Below are 20,172 nucleotides of genomic sequence, written 5' to 3' on the forward strand. Positions count from 1 at the left end.
CCAGTATCTCTGAGATAGGGTAGTGTATGCAGTTCTTACCAGGGTCCAGTATCTCTGAGATAGGGTAGTGTATGCAGTTCTTACCAGGGTCCAGTATCTCTGAGATAGGGTAGTGTATGCACTTCTTACCAGGGTCCAGTATCTCTGAGATTGGGTAGTGTATGCACTTCTTACCAGGGTCCAGTATCTCTGAGATAGGGTAGTGTATGCACTTCTTACCAGGGTCCAGTATCTCTGAGATTGGGTAGTGTATGCACTTCTTACCAGGGTCCAGTATCTCTGAGATAGGGTAGTGTATGCACTTCTTACCAGGGTCCAGTATCTCTGAGATAGGGTAGTGTATGCACTTCTTACCAGGGTCCAGTATCTCTGAGATAGGGTAGTGTATGCACTTCTTACCAGGGTCCAGTATCTCTGAGATAGGGTAGTGTATGCACTTCTTACCAGGGTCCAGTATCTCTGAGATAGGGTAGTGTATGCACTTCTTACCAGGGTCCAGTATCTCTGAGATAGGGTAGTGTATGCACTTCTTACCAGGGTCCAGTATCTCTGAGATAGGGTAGTGTATTTGTGGGACCAGAGTGACCAGAGTTTAACTACAGAGTGGCCTATTGATAGATGCCACCTAGCCAACGTCTCCACTTTATTACAATTAAAGCACAGAAAGCAGCAAATCACCTGCAAATCAATGGTCCACTCTGGGGGACTGGAGAAGGATAACATTAGCTAGTATTTCACACCGCCATAGTGGAGAGAATACTTCTGGGATTCTGCTCTACTGTAATAACAATAGTCTGAAATTAAACTAATTAAGTAAAAACAGGATAGAATTGAATGGAATAGCAAACTTGTCACGCCCTGACCTTAGATGTGATTTGGGTGGGCATTCTATGTCCTTTATTTCTATGATTTGGTTTTCTATGTTTGGCCGGGTATGGTTCTCAATCAGGGACAGCTGTCTATCGTTGTCTCTGATTGGGAATCATACTTAGGCAGCCCTTTTTCCCACCTGTGATTATGGGTAGGTATCTTTGTTAGTGGCACTATAGTCCTCAGAAGCTTCACGGTTGTTTATTTTGTTTCTTGTTTTGTTGGCGACATTTTAAAATAAAATAAAATGTACGCTCACCACGCTGCACTTTGGTCCAGTTCTTTCGACGGCCGTGACAGAACTACCCACCACAAACGGACCAAGCGGCGTGGCCGGGAGGAGCAGCACTATCTGGAGGAATGGACATGGGAGGAGATATTGGAGGGCAAGGGACCCTGGACGCAGGCTGGTGAATTTCGCCGACCTAGGAAGGAGCTAGAAGCAGCAAAGGCGGAACGGCGAAAGTACGAGGAGTTGGCACAGCGGAGCAAGCACGAGAGGCAGCCCCCAATTTTTGGGGGGGGGGTTACACGGGGAGATTGGCAGAGTCAGGTTGGAGACCTGAGCCAACTCCTCTTGCTTACCGCGGGGAGAGTGTGACTAGTCAGGCTCCGTGTTATGCGGCTCTGCGCAGTGTGTCTCCAATGCACACTCATAGCCCGGTGCGCTATATTCCAGCTCCTCGCATCGGCCGGGCTAGAGTGGGCATCCAGCCAGGACGGATGGTGCCGGCTCAGCGCATCTGGCCTCCAGTGTGTCTCTTCGGTCCAGGATATCCTGCGCCGGCTCTGCGCACTGTGTCTCCGGTGCGTGTCCACAGCCCAGTTCGTCCTGTGCCAACGCCCCGCAGTTGCCGGGCTAGGGTGAGCATCCAGCCAGGACGGGTTGTGCCAGCTCTGCTCTCCAGACACCCAGTGATGATCCATGGCCTGAAGCCTCCAGTGATGATCCATGGCACGGAGCCTCCAGCGACGGCCTCCAGTCCAGAGCCTCCAGCGACGGCCTCCAGTCCAGAGCCTCCAGCGACGGTCCCCAGTCCGGAGCCTCTAGCGACGGTCTCCAGTCCGGAGCCTCCAGCGACGGTCTGCAGTCCGGAGCCCGCAACGACGGTCTCCAGTCCAGAGCCCCCAGCGACGGTCTCCAGTCCGGAGCCCCCAGCGACGGTCCCCAGTCTGTGGCCCGCGACGAGGGTCCCCAGTCCGGGGTCGGCGACGAGGGTCCCCGCACCAGAGGCACCAACAAAGTGGGGTGAGCCAGAGGTGGAGCGGGGTCTACGTCCCGCACCAGAGCCACCACCGCGGATAGATGCCCACCCAGACCCTCCCCTATAGGTTCAGGTTTTGCGGCCGGAGTCCGCACCTTTGGGGGGGGGGGGGGGGGGTACTGTCACGCCCTGACCTTAGAGAGCCTTTTTATGTCTCTTTTTGGTTTGGTCTATCGTTGTCTCTGATTGGGAATCATACTTAGGCAGCCCTTTTTCCCACCTGTGATTGTGGGTAGGTATCTTTGTTAGTGGCACTATAGCCCTCGGAAGCTTCACGGTTGTTTATTTTGTTTCTTGTTTTCTTGGCGACATTTTAAAATAAAATAAAATGTATGCTCACCACGCTGCACTTTGGTCCAGTTCTTTCGACGGCTGTGACATAACTAAATCATCATTATCATCATCATTATTAATTCAGTTAATGTCTGGAAGAAGAGAAGCAATGAACATGGTGATACATTCAGTAAACTGTCAAAGGGGTATGTGTGTGCTCTCCCCAAAAATCTGTGTGCACATTAGTGTGTGTGTGTGCATGTGTATTGCCAGCATGCCTGTGTGTGTGTGTGTGTGTGTGTGTGTGTGTGTGTGTGTGTGTGTGTGTGTGTGTGTGTGTGTGTGTGTGTGTGTGTGTGTGTGTGTGTGTGTGTGTGTGTGTGTGTGTGTGTGTGTGTGTGTGTAGCTTATTTTAACAGAGCTAGATTATCACCCTAGTGAGCGATGCTGCTGATACAGAGAAGATGCTGTAGTAATTAGTATATTGTACCTAGCATACAGAGCCAGGGTCAAACACAGAGCAGTGTATAATGGTATGATGCCTTACCAGCAGTAAACCAGAACAGGCAACACTATAAACCTGGGACAGAAACTACACATGGAATCACAACTTACTACAGAAACAGTATATTATAGTGAGAAAGAGTGACGGAGAGGGAGCGGGTGAGAGAGAGTCAGAAAGGAGAGAGGAGAGAGCGAGAGCGAGAGCGAGAGATGGGTCAATATAAATGGCAACCAAGTGAAATATAGTATGGAATCATATCAGAAAACACAACCAAGTGAAATATAGTATGGGATCATAACAGAAAACACAACCAAGTGAAATATAGTATGGTATCCAATCAGAAAACACAACCAAGTGAAATATAGTATGGTATCCAATCAGAAAACACAACCAGGTGAAATATAGTATGGTATCCAATCAGAAAACACAACCAAGTGAAATATAGTATGGTATCCAATCAGAAAACACAACCAAGTGTGCACTGCACTTACACACTACATCACACACACACACACACACACACACACACACACACACACACACACACACACACACACACACACACACACACACACACACACACACACACACACACACACACACACACACACAGTGGCTGCGTTGGTAATTTGTTGGTTGTATTGGCGCAGTGGACTGTAGCGGTGGAGCAGTAACAGTTTGATGGTAGGCTTTATGAGGACAGTATATAATGTGTGTGACAGCGAGTGCCAGAGGGGGAGATATGTGACGCTACGGCAACCAATGCTCCTTTGTGGCCCTACTGGACTCACCTACTACTTGACTAGCTACTGTGAATTAGCCCTCTGATTGGCTACTGATTTAGCTCTCTGATAGGCTATATAATTAGTCCTCTGATTGGCTACTGAATTAATTATGTGTTTCTTTATAGAATTAGCTCTCTGATCTGTTGTATTGCCTCCATTACTCACACAAAAAGTACTACATGTGGGTTATTTGGTAACTCCGCTCTGGGTACAGGGCCGTGCACAGAACTTTCAGGGGGCAGGTGTTCAAGTTGGGTTGTTGGGATGTCCCAAACATGGGTCCATTTAACCATCAGTTGGGTAAACACATTCTTCCATAATATTAAGATAATTTATTACATATTATAATAAGGTATTCCACCTTACTGTATCCTCACAATGGGGAACTGTAAGCGTAATTGAAGCTACAAAAATGTAAATGTTCGACCTTAACATGTGATAACTATACAACAGAACAGATTAACAGGAATGACATTTACTCTCTTGGGTGGCTAAAAATAACTATTTGAAAGCCACGCCTCAACTAAACTACACTTCCAGTCTTCTGGTCTTGTCACGGATCCCCCAGGGAACTGCTGCTCATTCTGTTCACCAGTTCCGGAGGTCGACGTCACCGGCCTTCTAGGCTTCACTGAACGGGATTCATTATCATTAACCCCGGACTGTCTTATTACACACACCTAGTTCCCATTTCCCCTGATTAGTATGTTATATATGTGCACTCTGTCTTTGTCGGTTATTGTTCTATGTCTGTTGGTGGTGTGAGTACCTATGCATTGGTGCAGCTGTTATGCTGCGTGCTTTATATATTGTGAATTACGGGTCTTGTCCCGTGTCTTTCTACGAGGTTTACCCTCGCTCTTTTGTTTGGGTACATCCCAGTGTTTTGTATACGTGTTTGTTTTGGGTGTATTAAAAACCCCTGTTATGTATTCCTGCGCCTGTCTCCAAATCCTTTATACCAGTGTGACAGGTCTGACCTGCTGGGTCATATCTCAATAACCCAGAACCAATAACCCAGCATCAATAACCCAGTAGTTAAAAAAAAACAAAAAAACATCCCAACTAAGAGGCCCAACGCCTGCAACCCAGCAGTTGGGTCAACAAAACAACCCAGCATTTTTAGAGTGTAGAGCAGGGCTATACACACAAAGCATCAAACTGACATATACCTCTACAGTTGTTCTCTGGAGAGTCATTGTGCTAAAGAGACGATGATCACTGTATGCTGATAGATGTGTGTTTCATCCTAGAATAAAGATGATGGATTGTGGTATTGATTTAGCTGAGCCTTGCCATGACTGGACTGGCTGTCTCAGACTGACTGGGAGAGAGGAAGTTTCACTTATTATTATTCTCTGACTCATTGGGGATCCGTGTGCTGACCCGGGGTGTGTGTGTGTGACAGGCTTAGATCCTCCGTGTCAGGGACAGCGCTGAAAATGAAACACGGCCTCTCTCTCTGTTCTGCTGCTGTTCTCTCTGTCTGTCCCTCACTATCCCAGAGGAGGCTAGGAACACACAGACACAGAGGGAAAGAAAGACAGAGAGAAAGAGGAGTTGAGGATGGAGTTATCGACTCTCCTCTGTTCCATCACCTCCAACCCCTCTAAAGGTGTACCGAGACACACGTCACATGAATACTCAAACAGACACACTCCGTTTCTGCATAAGGCAGAGGAAGAGGGATATTGTAATATCAGTAGGCTATCTATTCTCTACTCTGCTAGTGGATCCCAATCCTCTTTGGAAATAACAGCAGCAGCACAAATCTGTGTGACTGGCTGAGACAGAAAGATAGGGCTGGGCTCTGTTTAATACCCTTATGTAAACCAGTAGCAATCAACCCTAACACAGCACCACACAGCACCACTCAGGGAACAATAAAGGACACTCTCTATTCTCTCACCAGATAGCAGCGCGGTGTGTGTGTGTGTGTGTGTGTGTGTGTGTGTGTGTGTGTGTGTGTGTGTGTGTGTGTGTGTGTGTGTGTGTGTGTGTGTGTGTGTGTGTGTGTGTGTGTGTGTGTGTGTGTGTGTGTGTGTGTGTGTGTGTGTGTGTGTGTGTGTGTGTGAGAAAGAGAGGGAGAGAGAGATACTGTACGGTTGTTTCTTTCAGCAGTTAGAGGACAATGCGGCCTGGTTCCCAAGCGTTTGTTGTGCTAGTTTAGAATGTGTCTTAAACCTGACCTCAGAGACTAACTACTGTATGTCTGATACGCTCCTTCATTCAGCCTCCACTATCCCTCCTTTCTGATATCTCACTCTCATCCCTCAGCATCCCTTTGTTTACTTCTTCTCCTCATCCCTCCCTCCTCTCTGACTCTGGTTCAGTAAACAAAAAGCAGAAAAACAGTCAAATAGAGCGAGGCTCAGATTGTCCAATCTAAATTTTAAAAAACAGCAGTGACACAAATATCCCTCATCTCACCACGCCAGCTAGAGCCAAGACAGCAACAAAGGTCAAAGTATTGTATGCATGTGCGTGTATGTTTCTGGTGTATGAGTGTGTGTACAATTTTGACAGAAAACATATTATAGTGAAATGTCTTTATTTCCGGTTGTCAACTTGTCACAATGTCCCTGTGTTTCAGCCATATAGACCCTGTCATAATGCCCCTGTGTTTCAGCCATATAGATCCTGTCATAATGGCCCTGTGTTTCAGCCATATAGACCCTGTCATAATGGCCCTGTGTTTCAGCCATATAGACCCTGTCATAATGGCCTCGTGTTTCAGGCATATAGACCCTGTCATAATGGCCTTGTGTTTCAGCCATATAGACCCTGTCATAATGGCCCTGTGTTTCAGCCATGTAGACCCTGTCATAATGGCCTCGTGTTTCAGCCATATAGACCCTGTCATAATGGCCTCGTGTTTCAGCCATATAGACCCTGTCATAATGGCCTCGTGTTTCAGCCATATAGACCCTGTCATAATGGCCTCGTGTTTCAGCCATATAGATCCTGTCATGATGGCCTCGTGTTTCAGCCATATAGACCCTGTCATAATGGCCTCGTGTTTCAGCCATATAGATCCTGTCATAATCTCCCTGAGTTTCAGCCATATAGACCCTGTCATAATCTCCCTGTGTTTCAGCCATATAGACCCTGTCATAATGGCCCTGTGTTTCAGCCATATAGACCCTGTCATAATGGCCCTGTGTTTCAGCCATATATATCCTGTCATAATGGCCTTGTGTTTCAGCAATATAGACCCTGTCGTAATGGCCTCGTGTTTCAGCCATATAGACCCTGTCATAATCTCCCGAGTGGTGCAGCGGTCTAAGGCACTGCATCTCAGTGCTAGAGGCGTGAATCCAGGCTGTATCACAACCGGCCGTGATTGGGAGTCCCATAGGGCTGCGCACAATTGGCCCAGCATCGTCCAGGTCATTGTAAATAAGAATTTGTGCTTAACTGACCTGCCTAGTTAAATAAAGGTTCAATAAAAATAAATAAATAAATAAAATAATGGCCCTGTGTTTTAGCCATATAGTCCCTACTAGGAAACCATATAATATTCACACATTAGCCTTTATCCCCTAGTCCAGGGGTTCCCAAACTCGGTCCTGCCCGAGTGCCAGGGCAAAAACCAAAACGTACACACACACACACACACACACACACACACACACACACACACACACACACACACACACACACACACACACACACACACACACACACACACACACACACACACACACACACACACACACACACACACACACACACACACACTAGCCTGAGAGGGAGAGGGGCATGTGATGAGCTCCTAGAGAATTATTACACTTAAAAGAAACAGAGAACAGGAGAGAGAGATTTAATGTTCTTATTCCAGCAGAGAGAGATCAACAGCTCCGCTCATGATTAAGAGAGGGTTGTTCTGTAAAGACAGGAGAGTCTTGAATTACGACACAGAAGCGTGTGTGCGTGCATGTGTCTCTGTGCTACTAGTGGCTCTCTGGCTCTCTGTCACAATAGGCTTACAGAACTCAGTCACAGCCAATGAGAGGGTGTGTTTGTGTTTCTTTGATCCTTATATTAATGATAATATCGCCAGGTTGGAGAGTTGTGAAGTCATTGGGATTCAACCTAAGAACCAGATTGGTTTGTAGCTGCTCTGGGAAATGGTGGTTGCTGTTATTGATAAAATAGAAGCAGTGTTCTTAGTGTACAGTATGCTTTTGTATTCAGGTGAGATTTTGTTTCTGCCTTTGATCAGGCAGTGTGCAGTATACATCACACAGTTTTATGGCAAGAGCGAGAGATAGAAGAGAGAGTATTATTTCAGAGTCCCAGGCATTGCGGCTGTTGTTGTTCTATAGGCGGTTTTATGGAGCAGAAACCAACTGCCTGTTCTCTGGGTTGTTTTCGCACTGATTGATTGCTCTGGCCTGAGGCTCCTCTGAGTGTGTTGCGTCGTGTCTGGGTGTTTACCGGAATGTTTGGAGGATAAAAACCTGAGTCCTCGACATCAGTCTAGACTAGAGTCAGGGAGGAAAAGAGACAGAACGAACGAAACAATGAATGAAAGAGAGAAAGAAAAACAACAGTTCTCCTTTGGCCCAAAGGAGTACATAGCCCATAGAGAACCCATGCTTTTGTCTGTCTCTGTGTGCTGTGGTAGACTGAGCTGCATTCTCAGTCTCTGGACGGTTCTGACTGTGTTCTCCAGTGCTGCAGACCTGTCAGTGGGTCAGAGACAGACTGACACTGAGGCACCAGAAGGGTCACAGTTGTCTGTCCCTATATGTATCACTTTTTTTCATTCAAACTGTCATCCCTTTTATTTAGTCTATCTCTCTCTGTCAGGGAAATTGTCAAGGACCATTTGAAAAAGTTGGAAAAACAATATTTTGCTAGGACGTGTGTGTTCAGTGAAGAAGAAACTATAGTTTGTATAGAGTGTGTCAAACACTGACATCTCAAAGGGTGTTCATGTGAAGTGTGTGTGTTTCCATTGGGCCCGTAGCAGTGGATTGATTTTGATTGCACAATGCTTCAAACCACTGTGTTTTCAGATGATAATCTGCTCACGCCGCAGATTATAACTCAGATCATCTATTTCACAATAAACACAGAAACTATGTGACACTTGTGTGTGGTGCGACACACACACACACACACACACACACACACACACACACACACACACACACACACACACACACACACACACACACACACACACACACACACACACTAGCCTGAGAGGGAGAGGGGCATGTGATGAGCTCCTAGAGAATTATTACACTTAAAAGAAACAGAGAACAGGAGAGAGAGATTTAATGTTCTCATTCCAGCAGAGAGAGATCAACAGCTCCGCTCATGATTAAGAGAGGGTTGTTCTGTAAAGACAGGAGAGTCTTGAATTACGACACAGAAGCGTGTGTGTACGTGCATGCATGCGTGCGTGAGTGTGTCTCTGTGCTGTGAGGTTTCTTTCTGTTATGTTTCTTAATTAGCTGACAAAGGTTACTAAAGGTCAAGGCGTCTCAGGCAGGGGGGCCGGCACATGCAAATGAGGCAGGAGGTCAGACGGCTTAGTGACCTGCCTTTCACAGCCCATATATGGGCGCAACCACACGCTGTACTGACACACAAATACCCTCAATTCTAAAATACTATCACTGATCTAGGTGATGTATTTACACCAATCACACACAGGCACTGTACTGACATACAAATACCTGAACTAATATTAATACTGAGTTGATGAGAATACTGTAACGGATTTCTATGTAGAGTAATTACCACGAATGCATCACACCTTTGCCATGCCAAACACTCTATCAGATCATTATCACACCTGCAGCCCAATGGGTTTCTGCCTCAGATTGGCCCAGAATAATATTGATACGACCTTCATATCTACCACTTTCACATGACCTACTTATTATTCATGTCTTTAAACACATGACATGTACTCTTCTAGTTCTCTCTACAGCTCAGTAGGCACTACATGAACACCCAGATAGGGTGTCAGTGAGTTCAGGGAGTTGGAGAGTGTTGAAGGAGATAAGATAAGAGGTGAGACAGCAGTAGGTAGTCGCCTGTGCATAAAAAAATGATCCTTGTAGGCTTAGGCAAGTTCTAGTGGTAACACACACACACACTGTTCCACTATGCTCTGGTGATAAAAGTGATAGAGCGTTAGACAAGCTCTAATGCTGGAGGTGAGAGACAGATACTAGTAGTAACAGTAGATGTGAAGGGTTTTATCTGGCTCTGCTGTAGGTCTGATACCTCCTGCAGCAGACCTTGTCTAAGTCTCCTTTAGACTGTGGGCCAGTGTATCAGGACTATGTCACTGGGAGCTGTGGGAGGTGGTTGAGTGATGATCTGTGATAGGTCCTCTAATAGATGTGTGACTGTCTGAACTATCGCCCCGATAGTGACTCTGGACTAGACAGGACAGCAGGACTGAGACAAGAGCGCGGGAGAGAGGGAGAGACAGAATGTAAAAGTAACAGAACGTTATAATCCTCTGAAATAATAAATCATACAATATTCAGGGAGTATAAAGTTCATATTTTCCAGACTAGCGGTTCAAACGTTTAGCCGATTTGGTTTTAGACAAACTCAGCACATCAACATGAATACAAAATAATACTAGTGAGATAATGATTTGTGAATTAATCCAAAACACACTTAAATTGTCACTGATGCTTTTGGGTCCACCGTATTAAAAGTGAAAGTGAGAGTCAGTGAAACTTTGACAGGTCCACATCTTCAGTCAGGCAGTAAGGGACTTGACTGTTTCTAGTGCTCCTCCTCATCTCTCTATCAACGAAACACAACCCTGCTATAGTTCTAATCCACTGGCCAGACTCCGCTGCCCCAAAGTCTTAAACCCCAAACTCTCAATCTCTGACTCAGAGAGCACACACACACACACACACACACACATGCACACGCACACGCACACACGCACACACACACACACACACACACACACACACACACACACACACACACACACACACACACACACACACACTGTGCATTACTACACAATGAACTGCTTCTCCAGCACATCTACAACTGTTAATTAATGAGCAGTGCATTAAATAGACTGTATTTCATATAGCTTGTTGTGTCAGTGTGTCTAATACATACATTACCAGTGTTGCCCCTACTCTCCCAGCCTGTGTATGTGATTACAGTACCTCTTTCATCACACTGTACAATAGGCTTTACAATAATAGACCATAAATTAATCCAGTGGCCAGACCAGCTAGCTGTAAATAGTAAGTAGTGATTGTTTACAGTGCAGACATGTCTATGAGTGGGCTGGCTACACAATTATCACACACAGCAGCACTCAATCCTCAACTGCCACTGTGTAGCATCACATTGAACACTGCCATGATCTCTCACCAGGCTCACAATAACCTTGTCAGTTAGTATTATATCGCTTTTACATAGAGTAATAGTAATATACTCTACATTCTTTCTTAGAGGATTTCTGGGATGAGACTAGCAGGGTTTTTATTTATTTACTTATTTAGATCTGTAACCTTTATTTAAACAGGCAAGTCAAATAAGAACAAATTCCTATTTACAATGATGGTCTGGCAGGAGGCGAGGGGCACTGAATAAATCAAAGTAAAAAGGGTCCTGGCTCCAAGGCTGGGTGAGGGTTATAGCTCTGCTGTACCCTCTTAACGGCAGTGGAGCTCTCTGTCTCTTTAATCCTGCTCGTCTAGAGCAGATGAGAAGGCCTTATTAAAGATTGATTTACTCCACTGTCTGTGCAATCTGGGCTCAGGTTATCAGGGAGATCAGTCAAACACACACACACACACACACACACACACACACACACACACACACACACACACACACACACACACACACACACACACACACACACACACACACACACACACACACACATACACACACACACACGCTCTTGCTTCACTTCATTATCTCTAATACTGCTAGTAAACGTTTAGCGCCAGCGAGTGTTCTCCCATATGGAGCGCACACAGCTCTGAGCCTCAGTGATGTTAATGGGTTTTTAAATGTCAGGGAATGATAACAGGGGGATCTGTTGTTCTATGTCCTCACGATCATCATCATCGCAGAGCGGAGCAGAGAGTGGTCGCTGTATGTGTGTATGTGTGTGTGTGCGCGGCACCCAACCCATGTGTGTGTGCGCAGGTGCGGCCCTACTTCCACCAGTGCTGATGTCAGCATGATTTATGCACCAATCAGATGAGGAGAGAGCGAGAAAGCGAGAGAGAGGGCGGAAGGGAGGGAGGGAGAGAGAGAGGGAGATGGACGGAGGAAATACTGTGTTCTTTAATCATACCTTCTGCTTTCTCACCATAACATTCGAAGGCTCTGGCCTGGTCTTTATTGGTCTCAATATGTGATTCTCCCAGCAGGCTTTGGGTAGTCTGGTCAGTTGGCCCTGCTTCCTGTAACCTAGATCTGCAGAGGGACCTAAAAGGATTCACTTCATTGAGCCCGGTGTAAGGGATGGACACAGACATACATGCATACGCATGTGCACTCACACAGTGAGAAGAGGGCAGACAACGTTGTCAGGCTTGAGATCTGTGGGAGGAATCTCTTCTCTAGTCCCACCAGGTAAACAGTAAAGCCAGAAGTCTAAGTCATACTTAAGCTCTGACAATAGACTGACTACTAAGGGTGAGAGATAGAAAGGCTGTCTGACACATGAAATAATGGCCCTGTGTTTTAGCCATATAGAACCTACTAGGAAACAATATAATATTCACACATTAGCCTTTATCCCCTAGTCCAGGGGTTCCCAAACTCGGTCCTGCCCGAGTGCTAGGACAAAAAACAAAACGTGCGCACACACACACACACACACACACACACACACACACACACACACACACACACACACACACACACACACACACACACACACACACACACACACACACACACACACACACACACACACACACACACACAGGAATTGATTCTCATTGTGAGAAGCAGAATTGCTGCAGGGACAGTCACTGTTTACTGTAAATAATCAAGTGACACACACAGTCTCCAAGGGGGAAGAGAGCTTAACTAACCATTTACAGGGAAACCACTGGGGTAAATGTCTCACTTTAGTCTGTTTGTAGTATTGTTTTGTTTTGTTTTCATTACTGTTAAACAAGAGCCAATTATAGAAAGAGAGGGACTAAAACAGCAGTATTCTGTGGTAATTATTTGTTTATCTCGTAAAGCTCAATTACATCATGTAGACCAGGGATCATCAACCAGATTCAACCGTGTGGCAATTTCTTCTTGAGTGGGTGGTCAGAGTGCCAGGAACATAATTACAAATCATTTGTAGACTGCAAATTGACCACAAGAAGCCCAAACCAATGTAATGTTTGACTAAAACATCATCATTTCAATCCTTGCTTCCAGTTGTATACGATCATGTGTCTCTCCATTAAGCATGGGAATATTTGGGAACACATTTCCATAATTAAAATCACTTGGAGCTGGTTTTTACAGTCTTATGTTCCCCCCTTTTCCGCGCTACGGATTGAATCGAGCTCTCTCTCTTTCTATACTCCCGCTCTTCCCTTTTGTGTGCTCTCTCACCTAAGTTCTTAAGTGATCAATTCTTCTTCAGACATCGTATTATCATACTTACTGGGAAATACACACACACACACACACACACACACACACACACACACACACACACACACACACACACACACACACACACACACACACACACACACACACACACACACACACACACACACACACACACACACACACTCAACATAAATCACAGCCTGTCACTCTCACACTGCTGCTTACAGACATTTAAACTCTGTTATGATATTCTATTGTTGGCTAATTTATTAGGATCGAGCTCCATTAGTCTTCTTTACACACAGGTTGTGGTCTCTTGCCAATAACACCATTAGGTCTACTGTCTTTATGTGATCAAACATACAGTAGTAATGGGGAGAGTACAGAGGTAGACAGGAGGGAGTTTCTCCCAATGAGCTGATTATCACACACTGCTGGATACCAACTGTTTTCTGTAATAACCATTTGACTATTGTCACTGATCTAGTCCAGCAGCAGCAGTTTGTCTTTCATGGTGCGCATGAAGAGATCTAGACATAATCAGAGGTCTGAGGACAGAAAGAGGGGAGCTAACCGCTGTTGAGTGGGACTTCAATTTAGTAATTAGATCATTCAATATAATCATTAAATTAGAATTTTTTTTAAGTTATTTCAATATAATTTTGACAGCTAACCTTTGTATTGAATGAGAACCTATTTCTTAGGGTTGAACCGGGATATGGGTATGAAGCTAGGGTTATGGTTAGGGTTTAGGTCACAGTTAGGGTTGAACCGGGATGTGATGTCCACATGAAGCTGTGGTCCCGTGTGGCTCAGTTGGTAGAGCATGGCGCTTGCAACGCCAGGGTTGTGGGTTCATTTCCCACGGGGGGACCAGGGTTCAATTCCCACGGGGGGACCAGGATGAATATGTATGAACTTTCCAATTTGTAAGTCGCTCTGGATAAGAGCGTCTGCTAAATGACTTAAATGTCAATGTAAATGGTAAGGGTTGGGGTTAGAGTTAGGTTATGTTAGGGTTGAACCGATGTATCAGTTTACCCAAATGAAAATAAAGGTTTAGAAACACCAAAATCAGGCCCACAAAATCTTTAAATCTTATGCAGACACACACTCACACAGCCCAGCCCGTCTCCAGTGCTGAAGCTGTTTGTAAGGCTAAGTAAGCGGCGCCCAGGGTTATGCATCATTTACCAAGGCTCAATAACAACCTCTTTTTCACCGCTCGACCTACCTGGCCACACTGAATGGCGTGCGCACACACACAGAGCACAACGTATCTCTTCTCCCCTGGAAGCCTTAACCAGGCACGTTATATCTGTGTTGCAGCTATCTGGCCATGACATTATGTATTGTTTTGATAGATATTGATACTCACGGCAGAGAAAGTTAAACAGAGGAGAAAAATATGCTTTGAAAAGCAACATGGCTGCCGAGAGAGCGAGGGTAACGGGTTGCTAACTAGAGAACAGGGGAAAGAGACATGAAGAAAGAGAGAGAGGGAAACAGATAGGGAGGGAGGGATAAAAAGAGAGAGAGAGCAGGGTGGTTTATAAAAAGATTGGTGTCACAACAGAGAAGAGAGAGGTCGACAATGGAACTGTGACCTAAAAGAGAAGAGATTTGAAAAGTTGATTTGGTAGTAGAGAACAGTTTGTGTGAACAAGGTACCGTGGTAGAGAACAGTTTATGTGAACAAGGTACCGTGGTAGAGGATAGTTTATGTGAACAAGGTACCGTGGTAGAGAATAGTTTATGTGAACAAGGTACAGGAGTAGAGAACAGTTTATGTGAACAAGGTACAGGAGTAGAGAACAGTTTGTGTGAACAAGGTACCGTGGTAGAGAACAGTTTATGTGAACAAGGTACCGTGGTAGAGGATAGTTTATGTGAACAAGGTACCGTGGTAGAGGATAGTTTATGTGAACAAGGTACAGGAGTAGAGAACAGTTTATGTGAACAAGGTACCGTGGTAGAGAATAGAATATGTGAACAAGGTACCGTGGTAGAGGATAGTTTATGTGAACAAGGTACCGTGGTAGAGAATAGTTTATGTGAACAAGGTACAGGAGTAGAGAACAGTTTATGTGAACAAGGTACAGGAGTAGAGAACAGTTTGTGTGAACAAGGTACCGTGGTAGAGAACAGTTTATGTGAACAAGGTACCGTGGTAGAGGATAGTTTATGTGAACAAGGTACCGTGGTAGAGGATAGTTTATGTGAACAAGGTACAGGAGTAGAGAACAGTTTATGTGAACAAGGTACCGTGGTAGAGAATAGAATATGTGAACAAGGTACAGGAGTAGAGAACAGTTTATGTGAACAAGGTACAGTAGAAGAGAACAGTTTATGTGAACAAGGTACCGTGGTAGAGAATAGTTTATGTGAACAAGGTACAGTGGTAGAGAATAGTTTATGTGAACAAGGTACAGTGGTAGAGGATAGTTTATGTGAAAAAGGTACAGTGGTAGAGAAAAGTTTATGTGAACAAGGTACAGTGGTAGAGAATAGTTTATGTGAACAAGGTACAGTGGTAGAGGATAGTTTATGTGAACAAGGTACAGTAGTAGAGAACAGTTTATGTGAACAAGGTACAGTAGTCAAGGATATTTTAATTGAACAATGTACAGTAGTCAAGGATAGTTTATGTGAACAAGGTACAGTAGTCAAGGACAGTTTATGTGAACAAGGTACAGTGGTAGAGGATAGTTTGTGAACAAGGTACAGTAGTAGAGAACAGTTTATGTGAACAAGGTGCAGTGGTAGAGAACAGTTTATGTGAACAATGTACAGGAGTAGTGAGCCATGTATGTGAACAAGGTACAGTGGTAGAGGGTAGTTTATGTGAACAAGGTACAGTGGTAGAGGATAGGTTGTGAACAAGGTACAGTAGTAGAGAACAGTTTATGTGAACAAGGTACAGGAGTAGAGAACAGTTTATGTGAACAAGGTACAGTAGTAGAGAACAGTTTATGTGAACAAGGTGCAGGAGTAGAGAACAGTTTATGTGAACAAGGTACAGGAGTAGAGAACAGTTTATGTGAACAAGGTACAGTTGTCAAGGATAGTTTATGTGAACAAGGTACAGTAGTCAAGGACAGTTTATGTGAACAAGGTACAGTGGTAGAGGATAGTTTGTGAACAAGGTACAGTAGTCAAGAAAAGTTTATGTGAACAAGGTACAGTAGTCAAGGATAGTTTATGTGAACAAGGTACAGTAGTAGAGAACAGTTTATGTGAACAAGGTACAGGAGTAGAGAGCCATGTATGTGAACAAGGTACAGTGGTAGAGGGTAGTTTATGTGAACAAGGTACAGTGGTAGAGGATAGTTTGTGAACAAGGTACAGTAGTAGAGAACAGTTTATGTGAACAAGGTACAGGAGTAGAGAACAGTTTATGTGAACAAGGTACAGTGGTAGAGGATAGTTTATGTGAACAAGGTGCAGGAGTAGAGAACAGTTTATGTGAACAAGGTACAGTAGCAGAGAACAGTTTATGTGAACAAGATACAGTGGTAGAGGACAGTTTATGTGAACAAGGTACAGGAGTAGAGAACAGTTTATGTGAACAAGGTACAGGAGTAGAGAACAGTTTATGTGAACAAGGTACAGTAGTCAAGGATATTTTATTTGAACAAGGTACAGTAGTCAAGGATAGTTTATGTGAACAAGGTACCGTAGTCAAGGACAGTTTATGTGAACAAGGTACAGTGGTAGAGAACAGTTTATGTGAACAAGGTACAGGAGTAGAGAACCATGTATGTGAACAAGGTACAGTGGTAGAGGATAGTTTATGTGAACAAGGTACAGTAGTAGAGAACAGTTTATGTGAACAAGGTACAGTGGCAGAGAACATTTTATGTGAACAAGGTACAGTGGCAGAGAACAGTTTATGTGAACAAGGTACAGGAGTAGAGAACCATTTATGTGAACAAAGTAGAGTGGTAGAGGATACTTTATGTGAACAGGGTACAGTAGCAGGAAACAGTTTATGTGTAAAAGGGACAGATGTAGAGAACAGTTTATGTGAACAAGGTACAGTGTCAGAGAATAGTTTATGTGAACAAGGTACAGTGATAGAGGATACTTTATGTGAACAAGGTACAGTAGCAGGAAACAGTTTATGTGTAAAAGGGACAGATGTAGAGAACAGTTTATGTGAACAAGGTACAGTGGTAGAGGATAGTTTGTGAACAAGGTACAGTAGTAGAGAACAGTTTATGTGTAAAAGGGACAGATGTAGCGAACAGTTTATGTGAACAAGGTACAATGGTAGAGGATAGTTTATGTGAACCAGGTACAGTGGTAGAGGATAGTTTGTGAACAAGGTACAGTAGTAGAGAACAGTTTATGTGAACAAGGTACAGTGGTAGAGGATAGTTTATGTGAACCAGGTACAATGGTAGAGGATAGTTTATGTGAACCAGGTACAGTGGTAGAGGATAGTTTGTGAACAAGGTACAGTAGTAGAGAACAGTTTATGTGAACAAGGTACAGTGGTAGAGGATAGTTTATGTGAACAAGGTACAGTGGTAGAGGATAGTTTATGTGAACAAGGTGCAGGAGTAGAGAACAGTTTATGTGAACAAGGTACAGTAGCAGAGAACAGTTTATGTGAACAAGATACAGTGGTAGAGGACAGTTTATGTGAACAAGGTACAGGAGTAGAGAACAGTTTATGTGAACAAGGTACAGGAGTAGAGAACAGTTTATGTGAACAAGGTACAGTAGTCAAGGATATTTTATTTGAACAAGGTACAGTAGTCAAGGATAGTTTATGTGAACAAGGTACCGTAGTCAAGGACAGTTTATGTGAACAAGGTACAGTGGTAGAGAACAGTTTATGTGAACAAGGTACAGGAGTAGAGAGCCATTTATGTGAACAAGGTACAGTGGTAGAGGGTCGTTTATCTGAACAAGGTACAGTGGTAGAGGATAGTTTGTGAACAATGTACAGTAGTAGAGAACAGTTTATGTGAACAAGGTACAGCGGTAGAGGATAGTTTATGTGGACAAGGTGCAGGAGTAGAGAACCATGTATGTGAACAAGGTACAGTGGTAGAGGATAGTTTATGTGGACAAGGTGCAGGAGTAGAGAACAGTATACGTGAACAAGGTACAGTAGCAGAGAACAGTTTATGTGAACAAGGTACAGTGGTAGAGGGTAGTTTATGTGAACAAGGTACAGTGGTAGAGGATAGTTTGTGAACAAGGTACAGTAGTAGAGAACAGTTTATGTGAACAAGGTACAGTGGTAGAGGATAGTTTGTGAACAAGGTACAGTAGTAGAGAACAGTTTATTTGAACAAGGTACAGGAGTAGAGAACAGTTTGTGTGACCAAGGTACAGTGGCAGAGAACAGTTTATGTGAACAAGGTACAGGAGTAGAGAACCATTTATTATTAACAAATACAGTTTTTGTGAACAAGGTACAATAGTAGAGAACGGTTAATGTGAATAAGGTACAGTGGTAGAGGATAGTTTGTGAACAAAGTACAGTAGTAGAGAACGGTTAATGTGAACAAGGTACAGTAGTAGAGAAAGGTTAATGTGAACAAGGTACAGTAGTAGAGAAAGGTTAATGTGAATAAGGTACAGTAGTAGAGAACGATTAATGTGAACAAGGTGCAGTGGTAGAGAACTGTTTTTGTGAACAAGGTACAGTAGTAGAGAACAGTTTATGTGAACAAGGTACGGTAGTAGAGAACAGTTTATGTGAACAAGGTACAGTGGTAGAGGATAGTTTATGTGAACAAGGTACAGTAGTAGAGGATAGTTTGTGAACAAGGTACGGTAGTAGAGAACAGTTTATGTGAACAAGGTACAGTAGTAGAGAACAGTTTATGTGAACAAGGTACAGTGGTAGAGGATAGTTTGTGAACAAGGTACAGTGGTAGAGAACAGTTTGTGTGAACAAGGTACAGTGGTAGAGAACAGTTTGTGTGAACAAGGTGCAGTGGTAGAGAACAGTTTGTGTGAACAAGGAACAGTAGTCAAGGATATTTTAATTGAACAAGGTACAGTAGTCAAGGATAGTTTTTGTGAACAAGGTACAGTAGTCAAGGATAGTTTTTGTGAACAAGGTACAGTAGTAGAGAATAGTTTATGTGAACAAGGTACAGTGCTAGAGTACAGTTTATGTGAACAAGGTACAGTAGTCAAGGATATTTTAATTGAACAAGGTACAGTAGTCAAGGATAGTTTATGTGAACAAGGTACAGTAGTAGAGAACAGTTTATGAGAACAAGGTACAGGAGTAGAGAACCATTTATGTGAACAAGGTACAGTGGTAGAGGGTAGTTTATGTGAACAAGGTACAGTGGTAGAGAACAGTTATGTGAACAAGGTACCGTGGTAGAGAATAGTTTATGTGAACAAGGTACAGTAGTCAAGGATATTTTAATTGAACAAGGTACAGTAGTCAAGGAGATTTTAATTGAACAAGGTACAGTAGTCAAGGATAGTTTATGTGAACCAAGGTACAGTAGTCAAGTAGTTTATGTGAACAAGGTACAGTGGTAGAGGATAGTTATGTGAACAAGGTACAGTAGTCAAGAAAGTTTATGTGAACAAGGTACAGTAGTCAAGGATAGTTTATGTGAACACAGGTACAGTAGTAGAGAACATTTTATGTGAACAAGGTACAGGGGTAGAGAGCCATGTATGTGAACAAGGTACAGTGTAGAGGGTAGTTTATGTGAACAAGGTACAGTGGTAGAGGATAGTTTGTGAACAAGGTACAGTGGTAGAGAACAGTTTGTGTGAACAAGGTACAGTGGTAGAGAACAGTTTATGTGAACAAGGTACAGGAGTAGAGTGAGAACATGTATGTGAACAAGGTACAGTGGTAGAGGATAGTTTATGTGAACAAGGTACA

The 20,172-nt window shown here is 43.8% G+C and overlaps 1 pseudogene; it reads right to left on the bottom strand.

The window, feature by feature from the left end:
- Positions 1–20,172, bottom strand: part of LOC120053260 — a 271,421-nt pseudogene that overhangs the window by 9,495 nt on the left and 241,754 nt on the right.

Source organism: Salvelinus namaycush, chromosome 9 (assembly GCF_016432855.1).
Source record: "Salvelinus namaycush isolate Seneca chromosome 9, SaNama_1.0, whole genome shotgun sequence".
Taxonomy (NCBI): Eukaryota; Metazoa; Chordata; class Actinopteri; order Salmoniformes; family Salmonidae; genus Salvelinus; species Salvelinus namaycush.